The sequence below is a fragment of the Triticum aestivum genome, chromosome 5A (assembly GCF_018294505.1).
Source record: "Triticum aestivum cultivar Chinese Spring chromosome 5A, IWGSC CS RefSeq v2.1, whole genome shotgun sequence".
Lineage (NCBI taxonomy): Eukaryota > Viridiplantae > Streptophyta > Magnoliopsida > Poales > Poaceae > Triticum > Triticum aestivum.
This window is the reverse complement of record NC_057806.1, coordinates 73087687-73102513: the sequence shown is the minus strand read 5'-3', so window position 1 is coordinate 73102513 and position 14827 is coordinate 73087687. Positions and strand designations below refer to the sequence as shown.

The 14827-nt window shown below is 43.1% G+C and overlaps 1 long non-coding RNA gene across 1 annotated transcript; it reads left to right on the top strand.

The window, feature by feature from the left end:
* Positions 1 to 8750: 8750 nt before the first annotated feature.
* Positions 8751 to 10262, top strand: LOC123102366 (uncharacterized). The gene is made up of 2 exons (XR_006448928.1): positions 8751 to 9185; positions 9754 to 10262. It is a non-coding gene; the product is annotated as an uncharacterized lncRNA (long non-coding RNA).
* The last annotated feature ends 4565 nt before the right edge of the window (positions 10263 to 14827 follow it).

Genomic DNA, 14827 nt, shown 5'->3' with positions numbered 1-14827 from the left:
TCGTGGCGGGATCTACGTGTAAAGCGAAGTACATAGTTGCTTCGGAAGCATCAAATGAAGGAGTCTAGATATAGGAGTTCATATCTTATCTAGGTGTAATACCTAGTGCATTGGGTTCAATGAAAATCTTTCATGACAATACTGGAGCAATTGCCTTAGCGAAGGAATCCAGATTTCACAAGAGAACCAAACACATCAAGAGACGCTTCATCTCCATCCGCGATCAAGTCAAGGAGGGAGACATAGAGATTTGCAAAATACATACGAATCTGAATGTTGCAGACCTGTTGTCTAAGCCTCTTCCATGAGCAAAACATGATCAGCACCAAGACTCCATGGGTGTTAGAATCACTACAATGTAATCTAGATTATTGACTCTAGTGCAAGTGGGAGACTAAAGGAAACATGCCCTAGAGGCAATAATAAAGTTGTTATTTATATTTCCTTATATCATGATAAATGTTTATTATTCATGCTAGAATTGTATTAACCGGAAACTTGATACATGTGTGAATACATAGACAAAACAAAGTGTCCCTAGTATGCCTCTACTAGACTAGCTCGTTAATCAAACATGGTTAAGTTTCCTGACCATAGACATGTGTTGTCATTTGATGAGCGGGATCACATCATTAGGAGAATGATGTGATGGACAAGACCCATCCCTTAGCTTAGCATAATGATCGTTAAGTTTTATTGCTATTGCTTTCTTCATGACTTATACATATTCCTCTGATTATGAGAATATGCAACTCCCGAATACTGGAGGAACACCTTGTGTGCTATCAAACGTCACAACGTAACTGGGTGATTATAAAGATGCTCTACAGGTGTCTCCGAAGGTGTTTGTTGGGTTGGCATAGATCGAGATTAGGATTTGTCACTCCGAGTATCAGAGAGGTATCTCTGGGCCCTCTCGGTAATGCACATCACTATAAGCCTTGCAAGCAATGTGACTAATGAGTTAGTTGTGGGATGATGCATTACAAAATGAGTAAAGAGACTTGCCGGTACCGAGATTGAACTAGGTATGAGGATACCGACGATCGAATCTCGGGCAAGTAACATATCGATGACAAAGGGAATAATGTATGTTGTTACTGCAGTTTGACCGATAAAGATCTCCGTAGAATATGTAGGAACCAATATGAGCATCCAGATTTCGCTGTTGGTTATTGATCAGAGATGTGTCTCGGTCATGTCTACATAGTTCTGGATCCCTTAGGGTCCACAGGCTTAACGTTCGATGAGGATTTGTATTATGAGTTATGTGTTTTGGTGACCGAAGTTTGTTTAGAGTCCCGATGAGATCACGAACATGACGAGCAGTCTCGAAATGGTCGAGAGGTAAAGATTGATATATTGGACGATGATATTTGGACACCGGAATGGTTTCGGAATGGTTCAGGTATTTTTCGGAGAACCGAGGGGTTACCGGAACCCCCCGGGGAAGTATTGGGCCTACATGGGCCATAGGGGAGAGGGGAGGCAGCCCACAAGGGGTGGCCGCGCCCCCCTCCCATAGGGAGTCCGAATTGGACTAGGGGAGGGGGCGCGCCCCCTTTCCTTCTCCTCTTCCTCTTCCTTCCCTATTCCCCCCTCCATGAGAAGGAAAAGGGGGGGGGGATCCTACTAGGAGTGGAGTCCTAGTAGGACCCCCCCTTGGCGCGCCCCTGGTGGTTGGCCTCCTCCTCTTCCTCCTTTATATATGTGGGCAGGACACCCCTTGGAGACACACCAATTGTTCCAAGTCGTGCGCGGCGTCTCTCTCCACAGTTTACTCCTCTAGTCATATTCACGTAGTGCTTAGGCAAAACTCTCCCTCGACCCTCTGCTGGATCAAGAGTTCAAGGGACGTCATCAAGATGAACGTGTGCTGAACTCGGAGGTGCCGTACATTCGGTACTTTATCGGTTGGATCGCAAAGACGTTCAACTACATCAACCGTGTTAACCTAACGCTTCCGCTTCCAGTCTACGAGGGTACGTGGACACACTCTCCCCCTCTCGTTGCTATGCATCTCCTAGATAGATCTAGCGTGATCATAGGAATTTTTTTGAAATTGCATGCTACATTCCCCAACACCTATATGCGGTATTACCTTGTCATCCTAAGTAAATTTGCATGTGCCACCTCTAAAAACTTCAAATAAATATCCTTTTTGTGTGCCTGGATCATTCATGGAACGACAGGAGGTGGTCGGTATCTTCCATGCTATGCGGGTTATTCTCAGGTTGAGTGTTTATTCACTTGCCACTGCATGAGAAAAAGGACGATAATAGGGATTCCCAGTCCCAAACTCAAATTGCAAATAATTAAACAAAACTCCCCCGGGACTATTGTTGGTATGGACGACACCTGTTGTTTCGGACAAGCCGGGGAGTGTGATTGTTGGTGGACGGGGAGTAAACCTTTACTTTTATCGCTTGGGAATCGCCGCTAGTGTGCTTAGCATGGAAGATATTGATAACCGATGGTCATGACGTAAACAAGAAGGGTGCATGTCTCAAAATATCATTTACCTCTGTTTTAAAAACTTGAGCTCTGGCACCTCTGCAAATCACTGCTTCCCTATGCGAAGGGACTATCTATTTACTTTTATGTTGTGTCATCACCTTCTAAAATAAGCACCAAAACCTGAGAGCATTGCTGTCATGCTGATGCATTGTGTGTAGGTAATGTTGGGTGCATCATGACTGGATCTTTTCTACCATGAATAACAATGTTTAGTCGCTGCTTGAACTTTGGAGGTGCTCTGCATTTATGTTTTGCAGTCTCAGAAAGGGCTAGCGAGATACCACTATTGTCATATTATATCATGGTTGTTTTGAGAACGTGTTGCTGTTTGAGATATCTTATTATTAATCGCTAGCTGATTATGTCATTGATATGAGTTACTATAATTTTTAGGAGTTATTGTCGGCATGGTTAGTTATAATGTTGGCTGAAAACCTGGATGCTATTTAAGCTTATTTATGCAAACAAGAGCAAAAGAGTTGCTAAAAGTTTTTATTTTTCACTTTCAGTTTATCAACTGAATTGCTTGAGGACAAGCAAACGTTTAAGCTTGGGTGAGTTGATATGTCTCAAATGTATCTACTTTTCCTAACACACTTCCTCTTGTTTTCGACTCTAATTTGCATGATTTGAATGAAACTAACCCCAGACTGGCGTTGTTTTTAGCAGAACTACCATGGTGTTGTTTTTGTGCAAAAATAAAAGTTCTCAGAATGGAGCAAAACTTTGCGAGGATTTTTATACAATAAAAGATAATTTCTGGAGCCAAGAACCACCAGAGGGGGGGTGGGGGTACCTGGGTGGGCACAACCCACCAGGGCACGCCTGCCCCCAGGTGTGCCCAGGTGGGTTGTCCCCACCTAGTGGCCTCGCAGACCCTGAAACCAACGCTATAAAATCCCATACTTCCAGAAAAAATGGGGGAGAAAGAATTATCGCGTTCCACAAGACGGAGCCGTCGTCACCTCCTGTTCTTCATCGGGAGGCCAGATCTGGAGTCTGTTTGGGGCTCCGGAGAGGGGGATCTTCTTCGTCATCACCAACCCTTCTCCATCTCCAATTCCATGATGCTCCCCATCAGGAGTGAGTAATTCCTCCGTAGGCTCGTTGGTTGGTGAGGAGTTGGATGAGATTCATCATGTAATCTAGTTAGTTTTGTTAGGACTTGATCCCTAGTATCCATTATGTTCTGAGATTGATGTTGCTATGACTTTGCTATGCTTAATGCTTGTCACTCTGGGCCCGGGTACCATGATTTCAGATCTGAACCATTTATGTTATCACAATTATATCCATGTTCTCGATCCGATCTTGCAAGTTATAGTCACCTACTACGTGTTATGATCCGGTAACCCCGGAGTGACAATAGTCGGGGCTGTTAGAAATACTACTTTAAGATTATTGTAATAGGATCATTTGCCTAGCATTAGATCACCCAAATATGATTAACAGAGTGGTTCGTGAGATCTTACAGGCTTTCTCATTGCAGGCATAACATAGCCTATGAAATCAAGTGACGAGGATGAGCAACAACAGTGGCACCGCGGTGATGTAGTCGTGGAGAGGCAGCAGCTCATCCGGGAGCTTCGCCGGTGGCAGCAGGAAGCCACCGGCACAGCCTTGCGGCGGCCAGAGGTGGAAATGGCCTTCTGATCCCCTTAGCTCCCCTTTTTAGGATCAGTAGTTGAGGTCATGATAAAACTTACCTGTACAAGATGGATCACACGTACAGGAGAAGTACCTCCCTTTTATATGTGGGGGCTAGGGAACAGGGACTGAAACCAATAGGTTGTTTGCACCCCCGATCACAGTGCGTGCCTGAGAGAGGTATGGTGGGCCACACCCCAACTTTTCTCTCGGTTGTTAGTCAAGATCAATTCCAACATTCTCCCCCTTGATCGTAAGGCTAACTGACATCATAAGCCCACTCTTAATAGAAATAATATGCCAAAGTAAGGTGTTGCAATGGCCAATGATGTGCCATTAAACCTCAATACTTACACTATATCATTCTATCTCAAATGGATAACATTTACTTTATGGGAGTTGGTTTATTCGATGGTCCTATTTTCCAGGATCAAAAGGCTGTCTGAACCCATGCCGGCAACATAATTAATAATCATAAAATGGGTGGTAACCCTTTAATATGCGGAATCGCAAAACTTATATAAATCAAACATCATATGTTTGATCCTGGATTCTATCTTTCACAACATAAAATCATATTGTCAATGGTTTTGGCAAAACCATTTAACTTGTTGTTACTCGCATAGAAAACTGTGTGTTCATATTGCAGTAGGTGGCCACAAAATGCTGTCTACCACCATAATTTCGGGAATAAAACTTCTTGACATACAACCTGCCCAATAGCCTCTTAACACGCCACATAATTAAATGCATTATTTCTAATGCCATCAGTGTCATTATAGAGCTATTCCACGATATAGCTCCATGTGCGAGAGTGAGGATATAACATAGCGTGGAAACTTTAAGATCCACACACCTCACAGAAACAATGTGTCGATATCCTAGGATATCGAAGTTATTAGACTTCTTATTAGTGAGCACGTAAACTTTATTGTCTTGCATATCTGCAGGACATTTGGTGGATTTTCCAGTGCTCCATTCTGGACTTGTATATTTGCCAATTATCTCGATCACAAACAAGGGCATGTTCATACTTGAATACACATTGCTTCTGACAGCTGAAGCATAAGGAAACGACATTATCTGATCAGTTCATAATGGTTCCTTGGACACTAAAATGTCCATCTATATTTCCCTTGATTTTAGTAGCAGGTGCGATAAGAGTACTATCACATAATATTTTCTTTCGTACTCTATCGAGGTATGTCGTCATAATAAAACTTATACCCCTTTTGGACCTACATCTTGGCGAAACTCGATACAAGCAAAGTATAGGGCATGACCAAGATTCTTTATGTCATAAATAGAAGATAGAAAATTCTTGGCCCGCCAAAAATATTCCATCTTCTCAAGGTAGTATACTTACTCCCCCTAGTTTTATGGTATGAGTCTCCCGACGCTCTTCTTATTTCATAATTGAATTTCTTGGGGCAACATACCTTGTGTTAACTTCACCTATTTGACGAAACCTTATGGTTAAGTCATACATACATTCTTAACTTAGTCAACACAAGAGTATGTTATAATAATAACACAAGCGTCAAAACAACTCACTGAGGAAACTCTATTGAGTTCCATACATCATTAGAGCTCAATATCACACAAGCCTCTAAGATGATCATTCACAAACATTATGAATCACACAGAAATTGTTAAGTCTCAACATTGAGTATTGCAATATGCATTTCTTCTCAACTTACATGATGCGTATGAACAAAAATCTAATGGAGTTATCCTTAAGATTCATGTTCATACGCTCCAGTTACCAGATGATCACATTATTGGAAAAATGGAAAATATATCTTGATAATAATCATTTCAGTTCTAAAACATAACACCATTGGGCCGAAGATGGAAAAGAACTAAATGAATTGTGACAAAGGATTATAAACGACGATAGTCAGAAGTATAACCACGAGCCACATGATATTGGAAAAAAAAGTTGCCCCTTGAGTGAAGTGTGACATATGATTATAAATGATGTTGGTCATATATATAATCAACATGTTACATCATGATGTTCATTAGACTAGCATGCTTCACTTTAGCATTCATGTGTGCTTCATAATGCTAATAAGGGATTAAGTGCACATTATATATAACATAATAAAAGGAGTAATTTTATTCATTCTTTTAAATAAGACTTGTTGCATCTTAATTAGAGAACCGACACTAGTATGTTCTTTTCATACATTCTCCAACAAAGACTTCTCGTTGGTTCCATCTTTAATTAGAGAATTAACATACATATTTGGATCTAAGTAGGAGAAGTGAACGTGATATATCTCATATTAAATGAGGCTTCCATTCTCCCCCTCGAAATGTGGTCTAAAGCCACAATTCGATGAGGTCTCATTATTTACACTTCTCTTAAACCTTTAATTGTAACGTAATGCATAATCTTTACAAATGATCCATTCGAAAAACATAACTTGTCTCACCCTAGAATGGGACTAACATTACGTAATTGCAGCTGACTTAATAACATACAAAATCATGCCATATGTTCGAGAGACAAAAAATAAGTTTCTCCAATGACTAGAAGCATGAATAAACATCATCAATTAGATGGAGAATTAAGCATCCCCAAATCCTAGTGAAGTAACACAATAGATTTAACTTTAAACTCCATTGCATTAGTAATGTGCATGATAGCACATGCATCTTGAAACCTCTCCCAATGTCTACCTTATGATCATGATTAACATCCTTCAACCTTAGTGGCAGAAAAGCATTGGGAGATTCCTTACATGAGACAATGATCTCCACTCTCCATATGAAACAATTATTTACATAAGGTTTGCCTATGCCAAAAATGGAATTTGGCATCATTATTAATGTTCATTGCTATAAAAGCAAAGTACATCATTATGAACATCAAAGCAAAACATCAAGCATGAATTAACCATGCAATGAGATGAATAAAAAATATTCTTAATTTTTATTATAATATGTATTACCGTTGGGCAGAAAAGCAGAAAAGAATCTTATTCATTCATAAATGACACATGAAAATAATCAACGTTGGTCAGAATATGGTCAAGCGCCATTATGAATTATTATTTTATTAAATCTCTAATCCATATTGATTAGAGAGACATAAAATCACATAAAAGCCAACAAGAACATCAACTAAAATTGATAACCATCATTAACATAAAGCAACAATATAGTGCAATTCATTGTGTCATAGGACACAAGGATACATAACATGTTGTAGACATCTTGAACTTCAATTTTGACGATTAATGGGCATTTAAAAAATTAAACATAAGTGCGAAAATTATCATAAATTCTGAGTGACATTCAATAAAAAATGGCATTGGAATTAACATATAATATAAATTCCATCGCCAAAGAATAAACATTAAACTTACTACATTCAGTCTAAAAAGACACTAATATTGCCATCATGACATCATAACATTTTCCAAATAATAAAATTTGGACATAAATTTTCATAAGGATTCACAAAATAACAATATTTGGCAACAACATGTACTGTGGGAAAAAAATTCCTTTCTTTAGGGAATTGATCACAACCCCATGAACATTATTTAGAGTCTTTATATGCATATTTCAATAATGCACATCATAATAAAATGGCATGAAATACACCAAATAAAAACTTCAGTCTTGCCCAATAGGCGTATCGCCGCAATATTATTATGATGCCAAAAACTGAACCATGTGACCATCACATTCTCCTCGAGGTGGCCTCAGCCCATTCGAAATGATCACATCATTAAGAAATTCCACTAGGATGGCATCACCACAAACTTCACACTCAAATAAAGTTTCCAAATAAAATATTAATGTTTAGAAACTAAATGAGTGACTGAAAAAAATGCTCAATGTTTTAACATTAAGATTTCATCATTGTTATAATACTTGAAAAGTGATGACCATAAAAGGTGCCTTTAAATGACATCAACATCCACGTCATATTAAATTTTCTAGAATAAAATTTCCCGTTGATTCCATTTTATTCAGAAGATTTAAACATAATTATAGGCACTTTAAAACTCATCACTGCAAAAACATTATTTGAAACTTAATGAATGCACTAAAACTGCACAAAATGCCTTAAGAACATAATTTGACCTATAATCATCCATGGATTTTTATTAATAAATCTTCATCATCATTAAAGGATTGCCATGAAAATTACATAAACATTAATTGTGCATTAGTTTTCTAAGCAAAACTTGTCGTTGGTTCCATTGTACTAAGAAAACTAAAACACAATTTAGAACTTAATTTTTCTGGCAATTTTCTATCTATAACAGTGCAAAAGACTTTCTTAGAATAATCTTAATTACAGAATTGCACTGAATAAAAGAAAATACGCGCAGAACATAAATTTGTTGGCCCAATACAGCCCATGGCTACCGTTAATTCATTCGGCCCAGCTCAAAAGACAATAACATTAGAAAAAAAATGTTTCCTGCCAGGATAAGACAAGCTGGGCCGCAACCCAGCTGCAGAAGCGGCCTTTTAAGCGCCCGAAGGCCCGTTCGGATCTGCGCGTCGGCCTCAGCCGTTGGATCAAGCCGAAGGCCCCGATCCTCCCGGGCCAGAGCAAAACAACACAGGGTCAAAACCCTAGCGGTATCTCCCCTCATCTCCCCCGATTTTCATGGAGCAGCGACACAGAGGCGACCAAAACAGCGATCCGAGGTACTCCGGCCATGGCGGTGCGGCAGCTCCGTTTGTCGGAGCAGCGTGTCTGGCTCAAGGCCGTGCGCTCCTCCGCCGAACGGCACCAGCCATGTCGAGCTCATGGCGAGACCCGGACTCCTTCAGCGCCTGGGATGCGGGAGGAATCTCGTCGGCGGCTGCCAATGGAAGCATTCCGCGGCGACAGTGGCGTCAACATGCAAGGCACAGAGGCCGGCCGACACGCGTGTCCATGAGCACATCAGCTGCGGCCGCAATCTTCCCGAGAGACGGCGGCGTCGCCGGCGTCGATGCCCACGCACGGCGGCCGCTGTGCTGGACCCCGACGCGGCGTCATCAAGGTGAGCGCTTAACCTTTTGTCCTTTCATTTCAACCTTTGGGTTCCAAAATTTGGCGATTCGATTACTAGAGATTTGCATTTGGGGATTTTCAATCTAGGGTCAGGGTTGCATGATTGGGAAAAATGGGGATTACTTAAAAAACGATTCCCCTCCTTCTAATTGCTTAAACTGGGCTAACAGTGCTAATTAGATCATTCAAACAAAATGCGGAAGCAAGGCTTAATTAATCTAACAAAATAGATTGAACTTTTTGTCTAATTAGCATTCACCCATAGCAATTAGGCCTTGACCGAAACCAATTAACCTGAACATATTTCATTGACTTAGCAGGGGGCATTAATCTGTAGGCATTAACCATCGTTCTTAATCCAAAATCATTATGACTTAACCATGACCATTAACGTAAACAGAACGTCAGGGATCTAATCTAGGCATAAACATGCTCTGATGCCAACGTTAGAAATACTACTTTAAGATTATTGTAATAGGATCATTTGCCTAGCATTAGATCACCCAGATATGATTAACAGAGTGGTTCGTGAGATCTTACATGCTTTCTCGTTGCAGGCACAACATAGCCTATGAACTCCAGTGACGAGGATGAGCAACAGCAGTGGCACCGCGGTGATGTAGTCGTGGAGAGGCAGCAGCTCATCCAGGAGCTTCGCCGGTGGCAACAGGAAGCCGCCGGCACAGCCTTGCGGCGACCAGAGGTGGAAACGGCCTTCTGATCCCCTTAGCTCCCCTTTTTAGGATCGGTAGTTGAGGTCATGATAAAAATTACCTGTAAATGATGGATCACACATACAGGAGAAGTACCTCCCTTTTATATGTGGGGGCTAGGGAACAGGGACCGAAACCAATAGGTTGTTTGCACCCCTAATCACAGTGCGTGCCCGAGAGAGGTATGGTGGGCCACACCCCAACTTTTCTCTCGGTTGTTAGTCGAGATCAATTCCAACAGGGACCACTCCCGGTGATGACCGTAGTTTTTAGGAGTTCATGTATTTAACATGTGTTAATGCTTTGTTCCGGTTCTCTATTAAAAGGAGGTCTTAATATCTTTTAATGTTCAATTGGACCCCGCTGCCATGGGAGGATAGGACAAAAGATGTCATGTAAGATCTTTTCATAAACACGTATGACTATTTATGAAATAGTGCCTACATTATATTTATGAACTGGAGCTAGTGCCGTATTGCCCTAGGTTATGACTGTCACATGAAGAACATAATCCAACAAATCGCCGACCCAATGCCTTCAAATTTCTATCATATTGTTTCTGCTAAGTTATTACTTCTATCGTTACTGTTGCACTTGCTACAAAATTACTGCTATCATTGTTACCGTTGCTATTGCTATTGTCACTACTATCAAAACTATCGTATTACTGTGCTACTGATCACTTTGCTGCAGATAATTAATCTCCAAGTGTGGTTGAATTGACAACTCAGCTGCTAATACTTACAAATATTTTTTGGCTCCCCTTGTGTTGAATCTATAAATTTGTGTTGAATACTCTACCCTCGAAAAGTGTTGTGATCCCCTATACTTGTGGGTTATCAATATGCTTAATGACAGATGGACTAAGGTCCTAGCCTCTGAAGAAGGATATGTCTTTGAGTGCCAAACAAAGAGTTATCCCAAACGCAGGCTACTGCCACAATTCGACGACGAGGCCTTTGAGCCAATACCGTCAAAATACAATCAGGCTGATCAACTAGACTGACCATCACATGGACGAGACAAAACGGCTAATTATGCCGTACACCAGCCCGCGCCCCCTCACCATAGAGGTAAGGAGTCAGCGCCTCCGGCTACACGTATGACCTACATCAGGACCCGACCAATAGAGCCTGCCAGACCAGATCAATCTATGGATCAAGAGGACGTGCCCAACTCGAGATGAAAGCCATCAAGCCTGGAACGACAAACATAACCAAGTCCGGGATTAGCACCGAACATAGGTGTCATCCAAAATCCGTTGTCACACCCTAGCTAGTCATGCATCAGAGTGTGTGCATCGTGTTTAAAATTCCATTTAATTTGAAATGGGGATTTGTGAAACCCTCAGAATCATTTTTGAAAATGACCCAAATAAAAATTTCTCCAAAAGGGTCCAAGAAAATGCTCATGTTGCTCTCTGAAAATATTGGACAGAGATAAAACCAAACCAATATTTTTAAGAGCTCATAGGTATTTATTTTGGGCATTTGGAATTAATGCATAAATATTTGCATTGGAAATATATTAGTTATACATATTAATATATGTCCAAAAATTATGCCACCTGTTGGGGAGCTCTGGAATAATATATCTAGCTCCTGCAAAAATTGGCATAAGGTTATAAAATGATTTAATATTTTATTTAAATCAAAACAAATGACAGAAATTAGAAAAACAAAAATAAATAAAAGGAGAAGCTTACCTGGGCTCCTCCCTGTGCGGCCCAGCAGTAGCTGGCCGGCCCAGCCAGCAGGCGGCCCAGCCCGCCCCCTCCTCTGTCGTCTTCGTCCTCGACAGAGGGAGGGGAGTGTGCCCGGCGCGCGCGCGCGCCACCGCGCCACGCCACCAGCTCGCCTGCCTGCCTGCCTCTCCCCTCCTCGTCTGGATGCCCTGGAACGACGCCACGCCCTCCCCCGTACTCTCTCACTCTTCCCCGGTTCTTCCTCTCCTCTCCCTCGCTCTCTCTCTCCCGTGTCCGAACGCACCCCTCGCCGCTGTTCGCCATAGCAGCCGCCACCGGCCTCCCCTCGCCTCCCCGACACGCTCCCCAGCTCCGCCGCGACCCCCTCTACCTCCTCGTCAAGCCACAAGACGCCGGACGCCCTGTGGAGCCGCCGTCGCCATCGTCTTCCTCCTCGGGCTCCGACCACCATCGCCGTCGATTCGCCGTCTCCGGTGCGTCCCCGAGCCCGCTTCGACGCCCACTGCAACCGCGGTGAGCTCCGCCACCGTTTTCCCCTCTTTTCCCCCTCGTTCCCGCGCCGTAACCCCGTTTCCCACCACGGTCGAACCTCCGCCGTCGCCGAGCTCGCCGTCGACGCAGCTCCGGTGACCATTTGGTCACCCCGGCGAGTCCAACCAGTTCGTAAGGCCCCGTAGAGCATCCCTAGCGCCTTGCTTCGCTCGCCTTCGAGCTCCAACCACGTTCCTGTGCACGACCGAACCCCGGCGGCCGCAGCCGAGCTCGCCGTCGTCGACTCTGGCCACCCCAGGCCCAGCCACGGCCACCGCCCGACGCGCCATCGAGCTGGCTTTCCAACGCACCTAGCCGCACGCCGTTTGGAGCACCACAGAGGAAACCCGAGGCACTTGTACGCCGCGGACCTCGCCGGCGACTAACCGCCGGCGGGTTTGACCTGGGGTTTGACCCCCCCCAGAGTCACTGACGCGTGGGCCCCGTCGGCCAGGTGGTTAGATTAGTGCTAATCACTGTTAGTTAACCCCCCTGACACTGACCAGTGGGCCCCAGCGCCACTAACCCTTAATTAGGATTAAATTAACCCTGTTAAACCCCCCTGTCACTGACGTGTGGACCCCACACGTCAGGTTTGACCCGGACCAGCCCAGTTGACTGCTGACGTCATGCTTACCCAATGCTGACGCAATATATATATTTCTGGATTTAATTAAATCAGGAAATTCCAGAATATAATTTAAACTTCAAAAATTCATAACTTTTATTCTGTAACTCCAAATCAGACAAATTATATATGAAAAATGATCAGAAAAATCCAATCTATCCATCTGTACTATTTTCATGCATGACTAAACAAGTTAACTTGATGTTTAATGCAGAACAAGGAAAAGCACTTTAAAAGGCCATGTTTGAGTTTGAAATTTGAATCTTTGATTCAAATTGGTTCAAACCCTTCTGGTTTTAGTTGCATTAGCCCAACACACTCATATTGCCATGTTTCATGCATGCATCATATTGTTGCACATTGTTTGGTGATGGTTGTGTATCGGTGTCCTTTGCGACAGGTTCTGCCTCCGAGGAGTACCGTGATTACCCTAACGAAGAACCGTATCAGTGCATCAAACCATCAGGCAAGCAACCAACCATTTGATCATATCGATACAATCCCATGTTCTCGCTCCTGCTCTCTTTTACTGCATTAAGACAACACGTTTCAAACTGCTGTGTGCTACGGTAGTTGAACCCATTTCCTCTGCATGACCTGTCATTGCCACAGTAACTAGATGAAACCCACTAGCATGTGTAGGAGTTGTATGAGCCATATGTATGTGTTGTTCCTACCTTGCTATGCCTGCTATGCTTAGAGTCGTGTCAGGTCTGGTTCATCTGGGTGATGGGCTAGAGTGAAATGATTATGTCGGTAATGAGAGTGGTGTGGTGAACACGATTTGGTAAAGGTATCGATGAGAGGCCATGTAGGAGTACATGGTGGGTTGTTTCATTGAAGCCGACCTTAAGCACTGAGATCTGTATGTGTGATTTAAGATACAGTTACTACCATGCATTGGGCCCTGAAATATGACCCCGCTCGACTTCTTATTCACCCTAGCTCTCTGTCCAGGAGTTGCAAGTAGTTTCTGGTGTTTGTAGCCTACTGGAGGCCGTGGACAGCGCTGACCGTAGGGGTGGGCTGTGATGCGGTAGGTACGTGGCCGAGTGTACCGAATACCCGTTAGGTATCTCGGGAACCCTGTTCACATCGTTCGGGGCCGTATGGGAAACCTCGGCCGGACTCCCTGCGGATGGAACCTGGATAGGCGATAAACCTGGACTAGAGGCTTAAGTGTTTAGGTAGGTCGTGGTCTACACCCACGTCGGCTTTCGCTTGAAGTCTGCCGAGCACATGTCGTGTGCAGACGCTAAGTGGTGGAAACATGTATGAAGAAGTACACCCCTGCAGGGTTATCATGATCTATTCGAATAGCCGCGTCCGCGGTAAAGGACTACTTGGTTGCCTATACAGTTCATAGACAAGTAAATGGAAACTGCTAAAAGCCTCAAGATAAGTGTGAGTGCCGAGGATGGCTCTTCCGTAGGAAGACGGAGGTGGATCCTCGGTAGTGTATTGAAGTGGTGAGTAGTGGACTCGTGTGCGCAAAATCATTTCAAGTTGAAGTATCGTAGGATAGTCTAGCCAAGAGTCAAAGCTGGCTTGCTGCAATAACTCCACCAACCCTTCTTGATAATATGCATGTATGTAGGATCTGATGTAAGTCTTGCTGAGTACCTTTGTACTCATGTTGCTATAATTTACATTTTTTACAGAAGACGCTGCAACCCCTTCTGATGGGTTCTATGTAGACGTTGACATCAACGAGTAGGCTAAAGGCCCAGGTGGTGACCCTGAGCTTGTGAAGGACCACGTAGTATAGCTAGGCTTTCCAAGCCTCTTTTATTTTACTAGTTGTCTGTACTCAGACAAGTTACTTCCGCTGCTGGTTTGTATGACTGTATGACTTGAATGTTGGGTCGTGAGACCCGTACCTTTGTGTATGTTATGTATGGCTCCCTGAGCCTTAAATAAAGTACTTGTGTCATAGAGTCATGTTGTGATGTTTCGTTGTATTTGCACATATCGAGCATATTGTGTGTATGATTGAAATGCTTGGTTTGTGTGGGATCTGACTACCTAGTTGTTTAGCCTCTCTTACCGGGAAA